Genomic DNA, 25,388 nt, shown 5'->3' on the forward strand with positions numbered 1-25,388 from the left:
GAGAAAGACATCTAGGGCAGGAGTCTGATCTCAGATCTCCAACTACAAAGATGTTCTATCGACTTCAAATGTATTCTGTTTTACTTGGTTTTGCTTTCTTTCTCCTTTCTCAAGTAAAAAAAAAAAAAATGCTAGGTGTTATTTTATGAGAAGCCCTAGATCTTCTCATAAGGAAAAATGACCAGAAGTTCATCTCTTGAGAGTGCCTGTTCACCTTAAATGCTTTCCCCAGCTGTTGGAGAGCATGACTGGAATCAAAGGCCAGATTGAGATCTGTGGTGATGGGCTCTCAGCTTCCATGACTATCGGGGAACCTGCCCCCAATTTCACATAGGTTATTTTCTATTTTCTCTAAGCGTCGGCCGGTTTGAGAAATAAAGGGACAGAGTACAAAAGAGAGAAATTTTAAAGCTGGGTGTCTGGGGGAAACATCACATGTCGGTAGGTTCCGTGATGTCCCCCAAGCTGTAAAACCAGCAAGTTTTTATTAGTGATTTTCAAAAGGGGAGGGAGTGTACGAATAGGGTGTGGGTCACAGAGATCACGTGCTTCACAAGGTAATAGAATATCACAAGGCAAATGGAGGCAGGACGAGATCACAGGACCACAGGACCAGGGTGAAATTAAAATTGCTAATGAGTTTTGGCACACATTGTCATTAATAGCATCTTATCAGGAGACAGGGTTTGAGAGCAAACAATCAGTCTGACCAAAATTTATTAGGTGGGAATTTCCTCATCCTAATAAGCCTGGGAGCACTATGGGAGATTGGGGCTTATTTCATCCCTACAGTTTCGACCATAGAAGACGGCTGCACCCAAGGGGGCCATTTTAGAGGCCTACCCTCAGGGATGCGTTCTCTTTCTCAGGAATGTTCCTTGCTGAGAAAAAGAATTCAGCGATATTTCTCCCATTTGCTTTTGAAAGAAGAGAAATATGGCTCTGTTCCACCCAGCTCACCGGTGGTCAGAGTTTAAGGTTATCTCTCTTGTTCCCTGAACATTGCTGTTATCCTGTTCTTTTTTCAAGGTGCCCAGATTTCATATTGCTCAAACACACACGCTCTACAAACAATTTGTGCAGTTAACCCAATCATCACAGGGTCCTGAGGCGACATACATCCTCCTCAGCTTATGAAAATGACGGGATTAAGAGATTAAAGACAGGCATAGGAAATCACAAGGGTATTGATTGGGGAAGTGATAAGTGTCCATGAAATCTTCACAATTCATGTTCAGAGACTGCAGTAAAGACAGGTGTAAGAAATTATAAAAGTATTAATTTGGGGAACTAATAAATGTCCATGAAATCTTCACAATTTATGTTCTTCTGCCATGGCTTCAGCCGGTCCCTCCCTTTGTTGTTTCTGACTTCCTGCAACACACGACTTATAAAGGAACAATGTCAACATCAGAAGGTGGGTTTTGGCTCTGAAATAATATGACATTCTGTTAAAGATGCAAATATTTGTGCCCTGGCTGTAAGTGAATCCAGGTCTGTCATTTTTGCTTGGAAAGGGTATTTGGGTAAATAGAATAATGCAACACATTGAATCAACTCAACTGAGAAATATTCTGGAAAGGGGCTCAAGCCTCAGTTTATGTAACTGAAGAGAAACTAGGAGCACTCTACAGTTCTCTCCGCATGGACAGCACACAACAGGCCAATTCAGGAAAAGTCCAAATCAGTTAATCCAATTACTTGGCATCACTGAAGCATAACCTTAGTGTTCAAAGGTAGATGCATTCCAGGACACTGAATTGACTGGAAGCCTGCCATGGTTGGCTACTTTTCAGCAGGTGAAGCTTTAGAAACTCCATTTTACCTTTCAAAATTGCTTTTTGATAGACTACACATTGGGTACAGTGTACACAGCTCAGGTGATGGGTGCACCAAAATCTCAGAAATCACTACTAAAGAACCTATTTATGTGCAAAAATAAATAAATAAGAAAAAAATGCTTTTTGGCACTCCTGTTCCAAAGGGCATTCACTCCCACTCCAATATTCTGTTCCATTTCACCTGCTGTTGTTTGAGTCCTTACCAGGTGGCAGGCACTGTGCTAGACACAGTAGAGGCAAATAGGATGTAAGAGCTGACTTTATGGAGCTCAGTAAGAAGAGGTATGGTTTTATTACTAAGGGCCACCTTGCAGTCTAACATTGTTTATAATTATTTTGTTAGAGGGGGAGAAAAAAACCTAAATCTTCCCCAGATTATATTTTTGGTCAGCCAATGAAAACATTTTATAGTTGAGAGCATTGATCAAGATCCCGGTAGGAAACTTTCACTTCTGGTAAAGATAGGACTCAAGGTATTTCCAAGTGAGGAGAGAGATATTATGGAAATAACAAAATTACCATGAGAATAGCTATTAGAAGAATGTTAAAGGACCTTATGACAAAGCCCCCATCAGCTTCAGGTGCCTATTTGCCAGACTATAAAGTCATTTTCAGCCATTCACACCATCTGAAAGGGAGAAACTTCCAGAACCCACTGTAGGATCTTAGGAGAAGGCCTCTACTCAAACACATCCATGTTTTGTGCCTTTTTGAGTTGCAAGAATTGCAGTATCAAACTTTCCCTCCCATGGACCCTCATTCATGAAAATAAAATCATAGGAAAAATGACCCATCCTTCCAAGAAAACCTAGGAGAGACCAACACACAAAGATAATAAATGTTTAACACACTCTGTGATTCCTGCACGTCTTTCCCTGGGTTTCAACAACACCATCCACATTCCTGCTTCTAGTACTTGCCATATCAATCTGTAGTCATTTATGTATACATTTGTCTCCACCTTCTAGAGTATGAGCTCCCCTGAGGCAGAGGCTATACCAAATTCATGTTTGTGAATGCCCCAGAATGGCCAGATGAGCTGATGCATAAGTGGGTTTTTCCCAGCCTTAGCACGATACTAGGAGCTTCTGGAAGATCTATACACAGAAAGAGATGCTACAGCCCTTTCCCCAGGAAGAACATCAAGAAGGGATACGATCCCACAGACCCTTAGCCAGAGGGGAACATGAAATAGAAGAGATGACCTGTCCTGAGACAATCCTGTCACCAAGACCAGACACAAAATTTGCAGAGCCTAGTGCAAAATAAAAATTCAGCATCCTTTGTTCAAAAATTATTAAGAATTTTGTGTCTTAGTCCATTTCATGCTGCTGCAACAGAATACCCAAGAGTGTATAATTTTTAATAAGCAAAAATTCATTGGCTCACAGTTCCAGAAGCTAGGAAGTCCAACGCCAAGGTGTTGGCATCTTTTGAGGGCCTTCTTGCTGCATCATCACATGGCAGAAGGGAGGAAAGAGAGCAAGCAAGAGAGACAAAGAGAGAGAGAATGAGAAAATAAACAGAGAGTTTGCAAGAGAGAAAGAGGGCCAACCCCTCCCTTCTATAAAGGCATCAATCCTACTCATGAGAGCTCCACCCTCATGGCCTAACCACCTCTTAAATGTCCAACCTCTGTTGGACATTACTGTTAAAATGGCAATTAAATTTCAACATGGCTTTTTGGAAAAGACAAACATTCAAACAATAGCAAATTTCAAGAAGTGACAGCAGAAACCAAACTGCAGAGCCCTTCTGAATATGGAGCCCTGTGCAACTACACAGGTCAAATGCCCATAAAACCATCCCTGCTTGCCATTTTCTTTGCTTCACCCACACAGTGCCATCCAGTTGCACCACTGCTTATGCATGATCAATTCTGCCTCCAAAGTTTTTGGCTAAAAAGAGAAAATGAAGTTAATATTTATGATATTTTTGTGACCTAGACAAAATTGTAGCAATAGAACTGTGTTGCTCTCATGTTCTTGGAGAATCATATTTGGGCAGCAACAAAACAATAGATACTATTTGCTACTAGATGGCAAGCAATATGCAAAGCATTGGCTGATTTCATCCTTGGAATGGCCCTATAAGATATGCCCTATTAGGGTCTCCATTTTACAGAAAAAGAAACTGAGACTTTAAAAAGTTAAGTAACTTTCTTTTTTTTTATTATTTTACTCTAACTTCTAGGATACATATGCAGAACGTGCAGGTTTGTTACATAGGTATACGTGTGCCATGGTGGTTTGCTGCACCTATTGTCCCATCCTCTAAGTTCCCTCCCCTTGCCCTGCACCCCCCAACAGGCCCTGGTGTGTGTTGTTCCCCTCCCTGTGTCCATGTGTTCTCATTGTTCAACTCCCACCTACGAGTGAGAACATGAGGTGTTTGGTTTTCTATTTCTACGTTAGTTTGCTGAGGATGATAACCTTCAGCTTCACCCATGTCCCTGCAAAGGACATAATCTCATTCATTTTTATGGGTGCATAGTATTCCATGGTGTATATGTACCACATTTTCTTTATCTAGTCTCTCACTGACGGGCATTTAGGTTGGTTCCATGTCTTTGCTATTGTAGATAGTGCTACAGTAACCATATATGTGCATGTGTCTTTATAGTAGAATGATTTATATTCCTTTGGGTATATACTCAGTAATGGGATTGCTGGATCAAATGATACTTCTGGTTCTAGATCCCTGAGGAATCACCATACTGTCTTCCACAATAGTTGAACTAATTTACACTCCCACAAACAGTGTAAAAGCGTTCCCATTTCTCCACAGCCTTGCCAGCATTTTTGTTTCTTGACTTTTTAATAATCGCCATTCTGACTGGCATAAGGTGGTATCTCATTGTGATTTTGATTTGCATTTCTCTAATGATCAGTGATGTTGAGCTTTTTTTCATGTTTGTTGCCTGCATAAATGTCTTACTTTGAGAAGTGTCTGTTCATATCTTTTGCCCACTTTTTGATGGTGTCGTTTGTTTTTTCTTGTAAATTTGTTTAAGTTCCTTGTAAATTCTGGGTATTAGACCTTTGTCAGGTGGGTAGATTGCAAAAATTTTCTCCCGTTCTGTAGGTTGCCTGTTCACTCTGATGTTAGTTTCTTTTGCTGTGCAGAAGCTCTTTAGTTTAATTAGATCCCATTTGTCAATCTTGGCTTTTGTTGCGATTGCTTTTGGTGTTTTCATCATTTTTTTTTTCATATTTTTTTTTTTATTATACTTTAGGGTTTTAGGGTACATGTGCACAATGTGCAGGTTTGTTACATATGTATCCATGTGCCATGTTGATTTCCTGCACCCATTAACTCGTCATTTAGCATTAGGTGTATCTCCTAATGCTGTCCCTCCCCCCTCCCCCCATCCCACAACAGTCCCCGGAGTGTGATGTTCCCCTTCCTGTGTCCATGAGTTCTCATTGTTCAATTCCCACCTATGAGAGACAACATGCGGTGTTTGGTTTTTTGTCCTTGCGATAGTTTACTGAGAATGATGTTTTCCAGTTTCATCCATGTCCCTACAAAGGACACGAACTCATCATTTTTTATGGCTGCATAGTATTCCATGGTGTATATGTGCCACATTTTCTTAATCCAGTCTATCGTTGTTGGACATTTGGGTTGGTTCCAACTCTTTGCTATTGTGAATAGTGCCGCAATAAACATACGTGTGCATGTGTCTTTATAGCAGCATGATTTATAGTCCTTTGGGTATATACCCAGTAATGGGATGGCTGGGTCAAATGGTATTTCTAGTTCGAGATCCCTGAGGAATCGCCACACTGACTTCCACAATGGTTGAACTAGTTTACAGTCCCACCAACAGTGTAAAAGTGTTCCTATTTCTCCACATCCTCTCCAGCACCTGTTGTTTCCTGATTTTTTAATGATGGCCATTCTAACTGGTGTGAGATGGTATCTCACTGTGGTTTTGATTTGCATTTCTCTGATGGCCAGTGATGATGAGCATTTCTTCATGTGTTTTCTGGCTGCATAAATGTCTTCTTTTGAGAAGTGTCTGTTCATGTCCTCTGCCCACTTTTTGATGGGGTTGTTTGTTTTTTTCTTGTAAATTTGTTTGAGTTCATTGTAGATTCTGGATATTAGCCCTTTGTCAGATGAGTAGGTTGCAAAAATTTTCTCCCATTCTGTAGGTTGCCTGTTCATTCTGATGATAGTTTCTTTTGCTGTGCAGAAGCTCTTTAGTTTAATGAGATCCCATTTGTCGATTTTGGCTTTTGTTGCCATTGCTTTTGGTGTTTTAGACATGAAGTCCTTGCCCACGCCTATGTCCTGAATGGTATTGCCTAGGTTTTCTTGTAGGATTTTAATGGTTTTAGGTCTAACATATAAGTCTTTAATCCATTTGAATTAATTTTTGTATAAGGTGTAAGGAAGGGATCCAGTTTCAGCTTTCTACTTATGGCTAGCCAGTTTTCCCAGCACCATTTATTAAATAGGGAATCCTTTCCCCATTTCTTGTTTTTGTCAGGTTTGTCAAAGATCAGATAGTTGTAGCTATGCGGCATCATTTCTGAGGGCTCTGTTCTGTTCCATTGATCTATGTCTCTGTTGTGGTACCAGTACCATGCTGTTTTGGTTACTGTAGCCTTGTAGTATAGTTTAAAGTCAGGTAGCGTGATGCCTCCAGCTTTGTTCTTTTGGCTTAGGATTGACTTGGCGATGCGGGCTCTTTTTTGGTTCCATATGAACTTTAAAGTAGTTTTTTCCAATTCTGTGAAGAAAGTCATTGGTAGCTTGATGGGGATGGCATTGAATCTATAAATTACCTTGGGCAGTATGGCCATTTTCACGATATTGATTCTTCCAACCCATGAGCATGGAATGTTCTTCCATTTGTTTGTATCCTCTTTTATTTCATTGAGCAGTGGTTTGTAGTTCTCCTTGAAGAGGTCCTTCACATCCCTTGTAAGTTGGATTCCTAGGTATTTATTCTCTTTGAAGCAATTGTGAATGGGAGTTCACTCATGATTTGGCTCTCTGTTTGTCTGTTATTGGTGTACAAGAATGCTTGTGATTTTTGTACATTAATTTTGTATCCTGAGACTTCGCTGAAGTTGCTAATCAGCTTAAGGAGATTTTGGGCTGAGACAATGGGGTTTTCTAGATATACAATCATGTCATCTGCAAACAGGGACAATTTGACTTCCTCTTTTCCTAATTGAATACCTTTTATTTCCTTCTCCTGCCTGATTGCTCTGGCCAGAACTTCCAGCACTATGTTGAATAGGAGCGGTGAGAGAGGGCATCCCTGTCTTGTGCCAGTTTTCAGAGGGAATGCTTCCAGTTTTTGCCCATTCAGTATGATATTGGCTGTGGGTTTGTCATAGATAGCTCTTATTATTTTGAGATACGTCCCATCAATACCTAATTTATTGAGAGTTTTTAGCATGAAGGGTTGTTGAATTTTGTCAAAGGCCTTTTCTGCATCTATTGAGATAATCATGTGGTTTTTGTCTTTGGTTCTGTTTATATGCTGGATTACATTTATTGATTTGCGTATGTTGAACCAGCCTTGCATCCCAGGGATGAAGCCCACTTGATCATGGTGGATAAGCTTTTTGATGTGCTGCTGGGTTCGTTTGCCAGTATTTTATTGAGGATTTTTGCATCAATGTTCATCAAGGATATTGGTCTGAAATTCTCTTTTTTGGTTATGTCTCTGCCAGGTTTTGGTATCAGGACGATGCTGGCTTCATAAAATGTGTTAGGGAGGATTCCCTCTTTTTCTATCGATTGGAATAGTTTCAGAAGGAATGGTACCAGTTCCTCCTTGTACCTCTGGTAGAATTCAGCTGTGAATCCATCAGGTCCTGGACTCTTTTTGGTTGGTAAGCTATTGATTATTGCCACAATTTCAGAACCTGTTATTGGTCTATTCAGAGATTCAACTTCTTCCTGGTTTAGTCTTGGGAGGGTGTATTTGTCGAGGAATTTATCCATTTCTTCTAGATTTTCTAGTTTATTTGCATAGAGGTGTTGTAGTATTCTCTGATGGTAGATTGTATTTCTGTGGGATCGGTGGTGATATCCCCTTTTTCGTTTTTTATTGCATCTATTTGATTCTTCTCTCTTTTCTTCTTTATTAGTCTTGCTAGCGGTCCATCAATTTTGTTGATCTTTTCAAAAAACCAGCTCCTGGATTCATTAATTTTTTGAAGGGTTTTTTGTGTCTCTATTTCCTTCAGTTCTGCTCTGATTTTAGTTATTTCTAGCCTTCTGCTAGCTTTTGAATGTGTTTGCTCTTGCTTTTCTAGTTCTTTTAATTGTGATGTTAGGGAGTCAATTTTGGATCTTTCCTGCTTTCTCTTGTGGGCATTTAGTGCTATAAATTTCCCTCTACACACTGCTTTGAATGTGTCCCAGAGATTCTGGTATGTTGTGTCTTTGTTCTCGTTGGTTTCAAAGAACATCTTTATTTCTGCCTTCATTTCATTATGTACCCAATAGTCATTCAGGAGCAGGTTGTTCAGTTTCCATGTAGTAGAGCGGTTTTGAGTGAGTTTCTTAATCCTGAGTTCTAGTTTGATTGCACTGTGGTCTGAGAGACAGTTTGTTATAATTTCTGTTCTTTTACATTTGCTGAGGAGAGCTTTACTTCCAACTATGTGGTCAATTTTGGAATAGGTGTGGTGTGGTGCTGAAAAAAATGTATATTCTGTTGACTTGGGGTGGAGAGTTCTGTAGATGTCTATTAGGTCCACTTTATGTAGAGCTGAGTTCAATTCCTGGATATCCTTGTTAACTTTCTGTCTCGTTGATCTGTCTAACGCTGACAGTGGGGTGTTAAAATCTCCCATTATTATTGTGTGGGAGTTTAAGTCCCTTTGTAGGTCACTCAGGACTTGCTTTATGAATTGGGTGCTCCTGTGTTGGGTGCATATATATTTAGGATAGTTAGCTCTTCTTGTTGAATTGATCCCTTTACCATTATGTAATGGCCTTCTTTGTCTCTTTTGATCTTTGTTGGTTTAAAGTCTATTTTATCAGAGACTAGGATTGCAACCCCTGCCTTTTTTTGTTTTCCAGTTGCTTGATAGATCTTCCTCCATCCCTTTATTTTGAGTCTATGTGTGTCTCTGCACGTGAGATGGGTTTCCTGAATACAGCACACTGATGGGTCCTGACTCCTTATCCAGTTTGCCAGTCTGTGTCTTTTGATTGGAGCATTTAGCCCATTTACATTTAACGTTAATATTGTTATGTGTGAATCTGATCCTGTCATTATGATGTTAGTTGGTTATTTTGCTCGTTAGTTGCTATAGTTTCTTCCTAGTCTCGATGGTCTTTACAATTTGGCATGTTTTTGCAGTGGCTGGTACCGGTTGTTCCTTTCCATGTTTAGTGCTTCCTTCAGGAGCTCTTTTAGGGCAGGCCTGGTGGTGACAAAATCACTCAGCGTTTGCTTGTCTGTAAAGTGTTTTATTTCTCCTTCACTTATGAAGCTTAGTTTGGCGGGATAGGAGATTCTGGGTTGAAAATTCTTTTCTTTAAGAATGTTGAATATGGCCCCCACTCTCTTCTGGCTTGTAGAGTTTCTGCTGAGAGATCAGCTGTTAGTCTGATGGGCTTCCCTTTGTGGGTAACCCGACCTTTCTCTCTGGCTGCCCTTAACATTTTTTCTTTCATTTCAACTTTGGTGAATCTGACAATAATGTGTCTTGGAGTTGCCCTTCTCGAGGAGTATCTTTGTGGCGTTCTCTGTATTTCCTGAATCTGAATGCTGGCCTGCCTTGCTAGATTGGGGAAGTTCTCCTGGATAATATCTTGCAGAGTGTTTTCCAACTTGGTTCCATTCTCCCCATCATTTTCAGGTACACCAATCAGACGTAGGTTTGGTCTTTTCACATAGTCCCAAATTTCTTGGAGGCTTTGTTCATTTCTTTTTATCCTTTTTTCTCTAAACTTCCCTTCTCTCTTCATTTCATTCATTTCATCTTCCATCAGCGATACCCTTTCTTCCAGTTGATCGCATCTGCTACTGAGGCTTCTGCAATCTTTGCGTAGTTCTCGAAACTTGGCTTTCAGCTCCATCAGCTCCTTGAAGCCCTTCTCTCCATTGGTTATTCTAGTTATCCATTCTTCTAATTTTTTTTCAAAGTTTTTAACTTCTTTGCTGTTGTTTTGAATTTCCTCTCGTAGCTCAGAGTAGTTTGATCGTCTGAAGCCTTCTTCTCTCAACTCATCAAAGTCATCCTCCATCCAGCTTTGTTCCGTTGCTGGTGAGGAACTGCGTTCCTTTGGAGGAGGAGAGGTGCTCTGTTTTTTAGAGTTTCCAGTTTTTTTGGTCTGTTTTTTCCCCATCTTTGTGGTTTTATCTACTTTTTGTCTTTGATGATGGTGATGTACAGATGGGTTTTTGGTGTGGATGTCCTTTCTGTTTGTTAGTTTTCCTTCTGCCAGACAGGACCCTCAGCTGCAGGTCTGTCGGAGTTTACTAGAGGTGCACTCCAGACCCTGTTTGGCTGGGTGTCAGCAGCGGTGGCTGCAGAACAGCGGATTTTCGTGAGACCACAAATTCAGCTGTCTGATAGTTCCTCTGAAAGTTTTGTCTCAGAGAAGTACCGGGTTGAATGAGGTGTCAGTCTGTCCCTACTGGGGGGGTGCCTCCCAGTTAGGCTGCTCAGGGGTGAGGGACCCACTTTAGGAGGCAGTCTGACCGTTCTCAGATCTCCAGCTGCGTGCTGGGAGAACCACTACTCTCTTCAAAGCTGTCAGTCAGACAGGGACATTTAAGTCTGTGGAAGTTCTTGCAGAGTTTTTGTTTGTCTGTGCCCTGCCCCCAGAGGTGGAGCCTACAGAGGCAGGCAGGCCTCCTTGAGCTGTGGTGGCCTCCACCCAGTTCGAGCTTCCTGGCTGCTTTGTTTACCTAAGCAAGCCTGGGCAATGGCGGGCGCCCCTCCCCCAGCCTCGCTGCCGCCTCGCAGCTTGATCTCAGACTGCTGTGCTAGCAATTAGCGAGACTCCGTGGGCATAGGACCCTCCGAGCCAGGTGCGGGACACAATCTCCTAGTGTGCCGTTTTCCAGGCCCGTTGGAAAAGCGCAGTATTAGGATGGGACTGACCCGATATTCCAGGTGCCGTCTGCTTCCCCTTTCTTTGACTAGGAAAGGGAACTCCCTGACCCCTTGCGCTTCCCAAGTGAGGCAATGCCTCGCCCTGCTTCGGCTCGCGCACAGTGCGCTTCACCGACTGTCCTGCACCCACTGTTAGGCACTCCCTAGTGAGATGAAACCGGTACCTCAAGCAGAAATGCAGAAATCACCCGTCTTCTGTGTCGCTGGGGCTGGGAGCTGGAGACCGGAGCTGTTCCTATTCGGCCATCTTGGCTCCACCCTCCGGTGTTTTCATCATTAAGTCTTTGCCCATGCTTATGTCCTGAATGGTATTACCTAGATTTTCTTCTAGAGTTTTTATGGTTTGGGGTTTCACATTTAAGTCTTTAATCCATCTTGAGTTAATTTTCATATAAGGTGTAAGGAAGGGGTACAGTTTCAGTTTTCTGCATGTGCCTAGCCAGTTTTCCCAGCACCATTTATTGAATAGAAGATCCTTTCCCCATTGCTTGTTTTTGTCTGGCTTGTCAAAGATCAGATGGTTGTAGATGTGTAGTGTTATTTCTGAGGTCTCTGTCCTGTTCCATTGGTCTATATGTCTGTTTTGGTACCAGTACCATGCTGTTATTGTTACTGTAGCCTTGTAGTATAGTTGGAAGTCAGGTAGCATGATGTCTCTAGCTTTGTTCTTTTTGCTTAGGATTGTCTTGGATATACAGGGTCTTCTTTGATTCCACATGAAATTTAAAGTAGTTTTTCTTAATGCTGTGAAGTATGTCAATGGTAGTTTGATGGGAATAGCACTGAATCTATAAATTACTTTGGGCAGTATGGCCATTTTCACAAAATTGATTCTTCCTATCCATGAGGATCGTATGTTTTTCCATTTGTTTGTGTCCTCTCTTATTTCCTTGAGCAGTGGTTTGTAATTCTCCTTGAAGAGGTTCTTCACATCCCTCGTTGTATTCCTAGGTATTTTATTCTCCTTGTAGCAACTGTGAATGGGAGTTCACTCATGATTTGGCTGTTTGTCTATTATTTTTGTATAGGAATGCTTGTGATTTTTGCATATTGATTTTGTAGCCTGAGACTTTGCTGAAGTTGCTTATCAGCTTAAGGAGTTTTGGGGCTGAGACAATGGGGTTTTCCAAATACACAATCATGTCATCTGCAAACAGAGACAATTGGACTTCCTCTCTTCATGTTTGGATACCTTTTATTTCTCTCTCTTGCCTGATTGCCCTGGCCAGAACTTCCAATACTATGTTGAATAGGAGTGGTGAGAGAGGGCATCCTTGTCTTGTGCCAGTTTTCAAAGGGAATGCTTCCATCTTTTGCCTATTCAGTATGATGTTGGCTGTGGGTTTGTCATAAATAGCTCTTATTATTTTGAGATACGTTCCATCAATACCTAGTTTATTGAGTGTTTTTAGCATGAAGCGGTGTTGAATTTTATCAAAGGCCTTTTCTGCATCTATTGAGATAATCATGTGGTTTTTGTCATTGGTTCTGTTTATGTGATGGATTACCTTTATTGATTTGCATATGTTGAACCAGGCTTGCATCCCAGGGATGAAGCCCACTTGATCATGGTGGATAAGCTTTTTAATGTGATGCTGGATTTGGTTTCCCAGTATTTTATTGAGGATTTTTGCATCGATGTTCATCAGGGATATTGGCCTGAAATTTTCTTTTTTCTTTTTGCCAGGTTTTGGTATCAGGATGACGCTGGCTTCAGAAAATGAGTTAGGGAGGAATCCCTCATTTTCAATTGTTTGGAATAGTTTCAGAAGGAATGGTACCAGCTCTTCTTTGTACCTCTGGTAGAAATCAGCTGTGAATCTGTCTGGTCCTGGGCTTTTTTTGGTTGGTAGGCTATTACTGCCTCAATTTCAGAACTTGTTGTTGGTCTGTTCAGGCATTCGACTTCTTCCTGGTTTAGTCTTGGGAAGGTGTATGTGTCAAGGAATTTATCCATTTCTTCTAGATTTTCTAGCTTATTTCTCTGATGGTAGTTTGTATTTCTGTGGGGTCAGTGGTGATATCCCCTTTACCATTTTTTATTGTGTCTATTTGATACTTCTCTCTTTTCTTCTTTATTAGTCTAGCTAGCAGTCTACCTATTTAGTTAATTTTTTCAAAAAAGCAGCTCCTGAATTCATTGATTTTTTGGAGGTTTTTTTGTGTCTCTATCTCCTTCAGTTCTGCTCTGATCTTAATTATTTCTTGTCTTTTGCTAGCTTTTGGATTAGTTTGCTCTTGCTTCTCTAGCTCTTTTAATTGTGATGTTAGGGTGTTGATTTGAGACCTTTCTAGCTTTCTGATGTGGGCACTTAATGTTATAAATTTTCCTCTTAACATTGCTTTAGCTGTGTCCCAGAGATTCTGGTACATTACCCTTTGTTCTCATTGGTTTCAAAGAACTTCTTGATTTCTGCCTTAATTTTATTATTTACCCAGGAGTCATTCAGGAGTAGGTTGTTCAATTTCCATGTAATTGTGTGGTTTTGAGTGAGTTTCTTAATCCTGAGTTATAATTTGATTGCACTGTCATGTGAGAGACTTTGTTATGATTTCAGTTCTTTTGCATTTGCTGAGGAGTGTTTTACTTCCAATTATGTGGCTGATTTAAGAATAAATGTCATGTGGCACTGAGAAGAATGTATATTCTGTTGATTTAGGGTGGAGAGTTCTGTAGATGTCTATTAGGTCCAATTGATTCAGAGCTGAGTTCAAGTCCTGAATAACATTGTTAATTTTCTGTCTTATTGATCTGTCTAATATTTACAGTGGGGTGTTAAAGTCTCCCACGATTATTGTGTGGGAGTCTAAATCTCTTTGTTGGTCTCTAAGAACTTGTTTTATGAATCTGGATGCTCCTATATTGGGTCCATATATATTTAGGATAGTTAGCTCTTCTTGTTGCATTGATCCCTTTACCATTATGTAATGCCCTTCTTTTTGTTGTTGTTGTTGTTGTTTATCTTTGCTGGTTTAAAGTCTGTGTTCTGTGTTGGCAGAGACTAGGATTGCAATACTGCTTTTTTTTTCTTTCCATTTGCTTGGTAAATATTCCTCCATCCCTTTATTTTGAGTCTATGTGTGTCTTTGCATGTGAGATGGGTCTCCTCAATATAGCATGCAGATAGGTCTTGACTCTTTATCCAATTTGCCAGTCTGTGTCTTTTAACTGGGGCATTTAGCCCATTTATATTTAAGGTTAGTATTGTATGTGTGAATTTGATCCTGTCATCATGATGCTGCCTGGTTATTTTGCACATTAGTTGATGCAGTTTCTTCGTAGTGTCATTGGTCTTTATATTTTGGTGTGTTTTTGCAGTGGCTTGTACCAGTTTTTCCTTTCCATATTTAGTGCTTTCTTCAGGAGCTCTGGCAAGGTAGGCCTGGTGGTGATGAAATCCCTCAGTATTTGCTTGTCTGGAAAGGGTTTTATTTCTCCTTCACTCATGAAGCTTAGTTTGGCTGAATATGAAATTCTGGGTTGAAAATTCTTTTAAGAATGTTTAATATTGGCTTCCAATCTCTTCTGGCTTGTAGGGTTTCTGCTGAGAGGTCCACTGTTAGTCTGATGGGCTTCCCTTTGTAGGTGACCTGGCCTTTCTCTCTGGCCAGGTCACCTACATTTTCTCCTTCATTTCAACCTTGGAGAATTGGATGGTTATGTGCCTTGGGGTTGATCTTCTTATGGAATATCTTAGTGCTATTGTCTGTATTTCTTGAATTTGCATGTTGGCATGTCTTGCTAGGTTGGGGAAGTCCTCCCGAATAATATCCTTAAGTGTGTTTTCCAGTTTGTTTCCATTCTCCCCGTCACCTTCAGGTACTACGGTCAATTGTAAGTTTGGCCTTTTTAGGTAGTCTCATATTTCTCAGAGGCTTTGTTCATTGCTTGTCATCCTTTTTTCTCTAATCTTGTCTGCATGCCTTATTTCAGCAAGGTGGTCTTCAAACTCTGATACCTTTTCTTCTGCTTGGTCAATTTGGCTAATACTTGTATATGTTTCACGAAGTTCATGTGCTGTGTTTTTCAGCTTCACCAGGTCATTTATGTTTCTCTCTAAATTTGTTATTCTAGTTAGCAGCGTCTCTAACCTTTTATCAAGGTTCTTAGCTTCTTTGCATTGGGTGAGAGCTCCTTTAGCTCAGCAGAGTTTTTAATTACCCATCTTCTGAAGCCTACTTCTGTCAATTTGTACATCTCATCCTCCGTGCAGTTCTGCGCCCTTGCTGGAGAGGCATTGCAATCATTTGGAAGAGAAGAGGCATTTTGGCTTTCTGGGTTTTCAGTGTTTTTTTCATTGATTCTCATCTTCATGAGTTTGTCTGGTTTCATCTCTGAGGCTGCTGACACTTGGATGGGGTTTTTGTAGGGACTTTTTTGTTGTTGTTGTTTTGTTTATTTCCTCTTGTTGTTGTTGCTGTTTATTTGTTTTTCTTTCAATGGTCAGGTCCTTCTTCTGTAGGGCTGCTGCTGTTTGCTGAGGGTTCATTTCAGGCCCTATTCATCTGGTTTGCCCTGATGCCTGGAGATGCAACTCAAGGAGGCTGGGTAACAGCAAAAATGAGTGTCTGCTCCTTCTTCTGGGATCTCTGACCTTGAGGGACATCAACTTGCCAGTAGGATCGCTACTATATAGGGTGTCCGACAAAAGTTAAGTAACTTTCTAAAGGTTATACAGGAAGTTGCTGGTAAGACTCATATGTAGGTCCTTCTGGAAACAAAGTTCATGCTTAATGTACTTACTACCCCTCAGCAACACATCTGCGATGAAGTACTCCAGTCAGCCATTCAACTGTGGGAAAGAATTCACCTAGAGAGATACTTCCACTGCATACAAAACTCTTTCTTACTTGTTCCTTGTCAAAATACCAATCATAATTGAAACCCCAATAAAGACATCACCTCCTCCAGGAAACTTCCTGCATATCCTCCTTGCCATGTTGATTAACCCATTTCTTCTCTGCTCCGTTCACATTTTCTATTTACCCCTATTATTGTAGCACTAATCCCTCAAGTGAACTTTGCTCACGTTTTTCCTGCTCAACAGTGAGTCCCTTGAAGGTAAAAAAAAAAAATGTATCTTCTTGATTTATCTTCTCAACTATTGATACAATACCTGACTCATAATAGGTACTCAGTAGATACAAATTGGATTTAATTCAGTGGAATGAAATAGAATAGAATGGAATGCTATGCCTTGTATTCATCTTCTTATCTAGGGCTTCTAGAAAGTTTCAAGGTAAAAAGAGGTCTAGGGAACATGGTTTGCAAAAATTTATGGTTCTGTGACTATGGCTCTCCCAGCTGTTGAGAAGTAGAAATTTAATTTGTCTTTGGAAAGTAGATCTATCTCTGCACCTTCTCCATCCTTTCTGAGTGGCAATACAGGTTAAGCAAAACATTCTAGGAAAGAGTAGAATAGACTCAATGACTTTTTCAAAATCTTTTTATCTTCTGAGTATATTCATTTTAATCCTTAAAAACAATCATTTTAGGATGTTTTGTGCATAATGGTTGCTTTTAAAGGGAAATCCCTTCTTAGAGCAACCCTGTGGGGTTTACAGCTAAGGGAGACCTGGGTCAGCATGACTCCCTGCCCTGAATTCCCTCAGTTCTTCCCTCTTACTAATTGACTCTCAGAATCAGTGTCATTCTGAGCCCTCTTCAGCCAGCATTGATTTGCTCTGGGTAGCACATTGGTACATTTTTGTTTGCACTGTAATTAAATCTCATCTGTTAAGGTGTCAATGACCCATCTTGGCAGCTAAATGGTAACATGTGAAAGTTAATTTCCTAAGGTCCTAGAGCACAAAACACTGACAATGTACAGGGGATACACTTTTGAACTCATTTCAAAAGTGTGTTTGAACTGGACTATTCTGAGAGAACAGAGGGGGGAAAAAAAGACTGTCTTTGATCAATGAGAAAATGTTTATAAAAACCAAGATGAGCCAACTCATTAAGTCTATTTGTCTTGACTTAAGTAGTTTATGCTGTCACACTCTTTGGAAGTATGTGAAGCTAATGGGGAGATTATTCATATAGGAGGAAGTGTTTAATAAGCCAGTTTGGACTAAGGAATCCCAGAACTCGAGGCACTCTAAGAGATCTGCAGTCTGCAGTCATTAGCCCAGTTCTCCACTACCATATTAGTTTCCTATTCCTGTTTGTGGTAACAAACTACCACAAACTTGGTGGCTTAAAACAACACAAATTTATTATTTTACAGCCCTGCAGGTTAGCAGCCCAACACAGGTCTCACTGGGCTAAAACCAGGGTGTTGGCAGGGCTGCATTCCCTTCTGGAGGCTATAGGAGAGAATCCATTTCCTTGCCTTTTCCAGCTTCAAGGGGCCACCACATTCCTTGGCTTCTTGCCCCTTCTTCCACCCTCAAAACCAGCAATGTTGCACCTCTCCAGCCACTTTTCTGTAGTCACATCTCCCTCTGACCCAAGCCTGGAAAGATTCTCTGTTCCTGAGAACCCACATGATTGAACTGGACTCATGTGGATAATCCAAGCTAATGTCACATCTCAAGGTCCTTAACTTTACCACATCTGTAAGGCCTATTTTTCCATGTAAGGTAAATATAGTCACAGGTTCTTGGGATTAGAATATGGACATTTTGGGGGGCCATTTTTCCACCTGCCCTAACTACCAAGGGAAACGTGCTCCAAAAATGTGATTATAGGATGGGTATCCTCATCATAACTCTACTTCAGGGCCTTATTCACATAAAGACTTTTTTTTTTCATCATCCAACCTAAATCTCCTACTACTATACTTCCAAATTAAAACATTCTCACTCTCCAAGCCTATAGAAACCCCTAGCCTATCTCTCCCCATGGGTGATATGATTCTATACCTAGAAAACCCTAAGGACTCTGCCAAAAGGCTCCTGGAACTGATAAATGACTTCAGTAAAGCTTCAGGATACAAAATCAATGTACAAAAATTAGTAGCATTTCTACACACCAATAACAGTCAAGAAGAGAACCAAATTAAGAATGTAATCCCATTTACAGTAGCGGAAAAAAATAAAATAAAATACCTAAAAATACATCTAAGCAAGGAGGTGGACTATCTCCAGAAGGGGAACTATAAAACACCACTAAAAGAAATCATAGATGACACAAACAAATGGAAACACATTCCTAGCTGGGCACGGTGGCTCACACCTGTAATCCCAGCACTTTGGGAGGCTGAGGTAGGTAGATCACTTGAGCCCAGGAGTTTGAGACCAGCCTGGGCAACATGGTGAAACCCCATCTTTACTAAAAATGCAAAAAATTAGCCAGGGCATGGTGGCATGCACCTGTAGTCCCAGCTACTCAGCAGGCTGAGGTGAGAGGATCACTTGAGCCGGCAAGGTCGAGGCTGCAGTGAGCTAAGATCACACCACTGCATTCCAGCCTGGGTGACAGAGTGAAACCCTGTCTCAAAATAAGAAAAAAAAAATTCCATGCTCACAGATTGGAAGAATCAATATCATTAAAATAGTCATACTGCCCAAAGCAACCTCTAGATTCAATGCTATTCCTATCAAGCTACCAATGTCTCTTTTCACAGAACTAGAAAAAAACTATTCTAAAATTCATATGGAACCAAAAAAGAGCCTGAATAGCCAAAGCAATCCTAAACAAAAAGAACAAAGCTGAAGGTATCATATTACCTGACTTCAAACTATACTATAAAGCTACAGTAACTACAACAGCATGATACTGTTACGAAACAACACATAGGCCAATTGAACAGAATACAGAACTCAGAAATAAGGCCACACACCTACAGCCATCTGATCTTCGATAAAAGTCAACAAAAATAAGCAAGGAGAAAGGAGTCCCTATTCAATAAATGGTACTGGGATACCTGGTTAGCTATGTGCAGAAGAATGAAACTGGACCCCTACCTTTTACCATATACAAAAATAACTCAAGATAGATTAAATATTTAAATGCAAGACCTCAAACTCCAAGAATTCTAGAAGAAAACCTAGGAAACACCATTCTGGTCATCAGAATGGGAAATAATTTATTACTAAGTCCTCAAACGCAATTGTAACAAAGACAAAAATTGACAAGTGCGACCTAATTATACTAAAGAGCTTCTTACACAGCAAAAGAAACTATCAACAGAGTAAACAGACAACCAGCAGAATGGGAGAAAATATTCAGAAACTGCACAACCAACAAAGGTCAAATATCCAGAATCTTTAAGGAACTTAAACAATTGAACAAGCAAAAAAAAAAAAAAAAAAAAACTAGTCAAAAACAGGCAAAAGATATGGACAGACAATTCTCAAAAGAAGACATACAAGCGGCCAACAAACCTATGAAAAGAATGCCCCACATCACTGATCATCAATTCAACTCAAATGCAATTCAAAACCACAATGAGATACCCTCTCACACTAGTCAGAATGTCTATTATTAAAAAGTCAAAAAATAACAGACACTGGCAAGGCTGCAGGGAAAAGGGAACACTTATACACTGATGGTGGGAATGTAAATTAGTTCAGCCACTGTAAAAAGCAGTCTGGAAATTTCTCAAAGAACTTCAAACAGAACTACCATTCAACCTAGCAGTTTCATTACTGAGTATACATCCAAAAGAAATGTTTTGCCAAAAAAAAAAAAACCACATGTACTCACATGTTCCTTGCAGCACTATTCATAATAGCAAAAACATGGAATCAATCTAGGTGCCCATCAATGGTGAACTGGATAAAGAAAATGTAGTACATGTACACTGTGGAATACTACATAGCCATAAAAAAGAATGAAATCATGTCCTTTGCAGCAACATGGATGCAGCTAAAGGCCATTATCGTAAGTGAATCAACAAAGGAACAGAAAACCAGATACCGCCATTCTCATTTATGAGCGAAAGCTAAACAGTGTGTACTCATCGACACAAAGAAGGGGACAATAGAAACTGGGGACTACTAGAGGGAAGAGAGAGGAAGGGGGCAAGGGATGAAAAACTACCTATTGGGTACTATGCTCTGTACCTGGTGGATGAGATCATTCGTACCCCAGACCTTAGCATCACATAATATACCCATGTAACAAACCTGCACATGTACCCCCGAGTCTAAAATAGAAGTTTAAATTATATTTTAAAAGCTATGTAGACAATTAATAAAGTAAAAGAAAACATAGTTGCCAACATTATAAACAAAGGTATGACAGAAGAGAGTTCTTGCTTACCTATAATAAAAGATTTTAAAAATGTGTTTTCTCTCCTTACCAAAGCTGATTTGGCTTACAAATTTTTATTTTCCCTTCATTGTTCCCAACCACCCAACAAAAATAAAAGTATGAAAGCTCATTACCTATGCAACATTCCTGTTTCTGTGTTATCCATTATATACTTAAATTAAAAACTTTTTTAATACTGAAAATTATGAAGTCTTTCATGTTACTTTTCTGAGTTGTTTGGATTGCTCCCAGGGGACTCTGTCTCTTTTTTTTAACTAAGTATTTATCTCTGCTTCCTTCCGGGAGGCAGGAATGTGCAATTCCGTGTCCATCAACCAACTGCTTCTGAGATTTTCACTTTCTTTATTTCAGAGTCTCACTCCGTTGCCCAGGCTGGAGTGCAGTGGTGCGATCTCAGCTCACTGCAACCTCTGCCTCCTGGGTTCAATCAAGTCTCCTGCCTCAGCCTCCCGAGTAGCTGGGATTACAGGCACGCTCCAGCACACCCGAATAACTTTTGTATTTTTAGTAGAGTCATGTATTTTAGTTTAGTAGTATTTTTAGTAAAAACATGGGGTTTCAACATTTTGGCCAGGCTGGTCTTAAACTCCTGACCTCAAGTGATCCGCTTGCTTCAGCCTCCCAAAGTGTTGGGATTACAGGTGTGAGCCACCTTGCCTGGCCAGATTTTTCACTTTCTTAAGCTCCCACGTCTGACTAAGGTGGCTGCCTCAGGAACTTAGTATACCTGGGAGCATTCACTTCCTCAAAAACTTCTCAGGCTCCAAGGTCTGGGGTCAGAACCGGCTGCAGTCAAGGCACAGGGGTGGGAGGAGAGTATTTCTCACCAGTTCCTTTCAGGTCTCCAAATCCCAGGACCTAGACAAGCCCAGGAGTAAAGGACTCTCTACCTGTGGGTGTTCTTGAAAGGTAACTGTGGAACATACATATTTCTACATCTACTGTGGCCCAGGTACTTTGCATGTATCATCTCCCATAAGCCTCCTAATTGTCTTAGGGTGTCATGGTTATTCCCAGTAACAAGGAAGGCAATCAAGGCTGAGCATGTTTACGCCACTTGCACATGGTCCAAGGTGACTGCAACTCCCAGCTCCACTCCCTGAAGCCATTATTTTGGGCAGCCATTTAATGCACATTAGTGCCTTGCCCTCATTTTTGGTGAGGTCTATTCCTAGCACACTAATCAGTTCCCTTGACACAAAGAAATAGGTGTCACCTCTATCACCCTGGACCCTGAGACGTCAACACAGTCAAGCAGCAAGAAAACACTTCAAGCAGCTGAAAGTCTGAACTGGGGCCTCACAATTTCCTCAACACTCCCACAACCCAAAGAATTCCCTGGGCTCCTCCATCCCACCCATCCCCAGGGGAGTCCAGTCAAGCCCCAGTGCCCCCAGGGGTGTTTTTAGGCTGAGATCAGACCTTGAGCATTATCTGAGGGATTTTAGGGCTTCCCTTCCGTGGTTCAGAGTAGTCTGAATTTTATAGACTGCAACTTGAGTTGGTTTCCTACATCCATGGGCAGCTGACAGCTGTCAGGGAAGCAGGTCTCCCTCTTGCCACTGGCCAGTCCTGAGGCTCATTCATAGTGACAGGGACAGAGTCCAGACTGACAGACTATTTTGGCTCTTTCTGTGAGGACCCAGCAAACTGGGTTTGGCTGCAAACAGCCTCTAAAGTCAGCAGAACATGCAGACTTCTCGAATACCATTGGATCAACTGACCATGAACTGAACATAGGTCTGGTTTAAGGCTTGGCTGTCCCCTCCTGTGGATTGCTTTGTTTCAGCCAAAAATGCTTTTCTTTCATGCCACTAAAATGTTTTGAGCTCCTCCTCAGAAGACTGAGACGTGTTCTGCCTAAACCTGCACTGATAAAGCATAAAGTGGGAGGGAACTTTGTCATTCATTCATTAGTTCATCATTCATTTATTCATTTATTCACTTATTCAATAAACAGATAATGAATACATGCTCTGTGGAAAGTACTGTGTTAAGCAATGTGGAAAATAAAAGGAGAATTCACCAGATATCCTGCCTTCAAAAAGGTCATATATTAATAGAAGAGATATGTCAGAGATAGAACTTTCTCTAAGACAAGGTAAAACATAATAGATGCAATGGAAAAGGTACAGGTGGAATCTCGGGAGTAGAAAGACATTACTTGCATTTAGAGAATAAGGGAAGTTGTCTGGAGTTTGGCACATCCTGATATGAGGATTTGAGTGCAAGTCGTTTATTTGGGAGAGAGAGAATCTCAAGACATGCAAAAGGAGTAGAAGTCAAGAGCAAAGGAAGAAAAACCAATAAAGGATTCTTTAATGAGCAGGTTACCACTGTGAGCAACTGGAGCTCTGCCACATTGGGGAAACTCAGAGAGTCAACATCCCTCAGGGTCACTGCAATAAGAGAAGAGGAAGATGGAGTGTTTATCCTACAACTCCCATTCCTTAAGATCGAGGATTGCTCCTGGAGCAATAAGCCTCCTTGCCCAGCAGTCCAAAACACCACCTGTGGCTGAGAACACCCTCCAAAGGGGACAGGAAGTTTCGCTGTTTACAGGCACTACCTTTGAGTCCTGCAAGTGGGCTAAGGGACTATGGGTGGGGCACTGCCAGCATATGCTTAAAAATCTTCACGGAGAGTCAGCACTTGAGAAGAGTCTTAACGAAAGAATAGGATGTGGTCTAGTGGGGGCAGGGGAATTTCAAGTGAAGGAATAACCCAAACAAAGACACAGAGGCAAGTACGAAGGGAATAGTGAGTAATTCAGCAAAGCTGGACCTCAGAATCCATGTGGTGGGGCTGGGAGAAATACAGTAGGTCAAGCATGAGAGAATACACTATATATCAACACACTGTAAGATCTATATATATGTGGATATTTTGAAATAATTTTTAAATATAGTTGATATTTTAAAAATTAAATCCCTACATAAAGAAACTTATTCTATCTCAATAGCAAACCACTTAACCTAGAGACAGGCTCAAACCAAATCCACTTTGCCTTTGTGGCTAAAATAGTATCTGCAAGTGGCCTCCAATATTGATTGTGAAATGTTCCTGCCGATGAAATAAATTTCATCTTTATAGCCCCAAAAGATGCTTCAAACATGTCAGCAGTGTGACTCTTAGTGTTGATCGATAAGGACTTTCAGAGCAATGTAAATTAACTCACTTCATCTCTTACATATCCAGGGTCCTCATTCAGCCCTGCCTGGGAACAACGCAGGGACTTTCTGTCCCAGGACTAATGCTCCACCACACATCCATGGTCACAGAAATAGTGTGAAGGCTCTACAGTGGGTGAGTTGGAGAAGGACTTAGAATTCCGGTCTTAGGAATTTAGGTTTTAGGTCCATAGCAAAACCAGGGATGTTTCGCTCCTCATCAGAGTCAGAGAGCCGTATACTCTCTGACACTTCAAGGAAAATCAAGCTTTTTTTTCTTACTAACTTTAATCGAAAAAGAAGTATCTATGTTCCTCAGTTCATGAAATTAACATGTTCCAAAAAACTGATGCAAAGATGTATTTCTCAATGTTGGATCTTATTTTTAATTCAGTACAGAAACTTTATCTTTAAAATCATTTTTCCTATGTAAAATAAGAACTCATTTGTAGTGTGAATTTTAACTTTCCTTATATTCCACCAGCATGTATCTGTTGCATAAATCTTTTTGTTCTTTAGGTTTTTGTGGAGTGGAGCATATCCATTTAAAAATGTTATTTAACATTCAGGTCAGCTCAACAACCCTTTAATGAAGGCCTGTTAGGAAGAGGCAAGCACTGAGCTAAAGGTCAGGGACACAGAAGTGAGTGTGGCATAGTCCCTGCAGGCTTCAAGGAGGTGGCATCATTATATATATATACACATATATATTTTATATATATACATATATATGCGTGTGTGTGTGTGTGTGCATATATATATATATATACATATATATGCTGAATGTTGTAGTAGGGGCTATGTAGTGACTATAGAAAACTGGAAATTTTTTTTTCTTTTTTTGAGACAGGGTCTCACTCTGTCGCCCAGGCTGGAGTGCAGTGACGCGATCTTGGCTCACTGCAACCTCCATTTCCCAAGTGCAAGCGATTCTCCCCTCTCAGCCTCCGAAGTAACTGGGACTACAGACACGCGCCACGCCACCATGTCCAGCTAATTTTTGTATTCTTTGGTAGAGACGGGGTTTCACCCTGGTCTCAAACTCCTGACCTCAAGTGATCCACCCACCTCAGCCTCCCAAAGTGATGGCATTACAGGCATTACAGATGGCTGAAAAGTGGAAATGTTTTCATGCAGTACTGAAAGGGATACCAGGTAGTAATTTTATGGACTAATAAAAAAAATTGACCTCCATAGATCTTTTTAGATGATTTGCAAAGGGTATAAAGAATAGGTCCATACTTGCTTAACTGACATTGACAGTGCGTGAGATGAACAATCTTTATATTTTAATTGTCTCTCTAAATAAATGTTTGTAATTTCATTTCTTTGCAAGAATTTCTAGTGCATCTTAGAATCCTCTCCACAAGTCAAACTTCAATTGCTCTTCAGACCACCTAATTCTTTTCTAATCTTTTTCTAATCTAATCTTTTCTGTGAGCTTCCAAAGAGAAGCCACTGCTAAAGTAAGTAGAAAAACCCAATGGGAATATTTTGCTAAAATTCCTATGAACGGTATGAGACCCAGCCTGGCTTCCAGCCTCAGTACAGCAAGTCCCTTCGCTGTGGCCACCAGTACTCCATTTGCAAGCCCATCCCGCTCCCAGTTATAACCCTGAGCCAGGGCAAAAGAGTTTAAGAATGTCCCTTTGTGTGTCTACTCTGTCCTGAGTGCATTATACAACTTACCGCGCAGAGCTAGCTGGTGTTACGCATACTCACAGGTAAAACACCTGAGGGTTTTACCAAAGAGCACACAGTGGTAAATCCAGGATCAAACCAGGTCTCTCTGATTCCAAAACCCATAGCCTTTCCACTGCACCACAGGGCCAATGGCACTCCACTCCTGCGCTAAGCATCCAACTTCTCTGAGCACTCACCTGGTGGCTGTGCCCTGCTACCCACTGACTGGCCTCATAAGGAGTTCAGAACACTGCCAGCCCAGGATTCCGCCTGCTGGAATCCATCTCTCTGCTGGGACCACCCCTGTTCCCAGTTGCTTTGTCCTGGGGCTCTCCCTCGCTGACTGGCTGGCTCTGCCAGGCTACTT

Source organism: Nomascus leucogenys, chromosome 3 (assembly GCF_006542625.1).
Source record: "Nomascus leucogenys isolate Asia chromosome 3, Asia_NLE_v1, whole genome shotgun sequence".
Classification (NCBI taxonomy): domain Eukaryota; kingdom Metazoa; phylum Chordata; class Mammalia; order Primates; family Hylobatidae; genus Nomascus; species Nomascus leucogenys.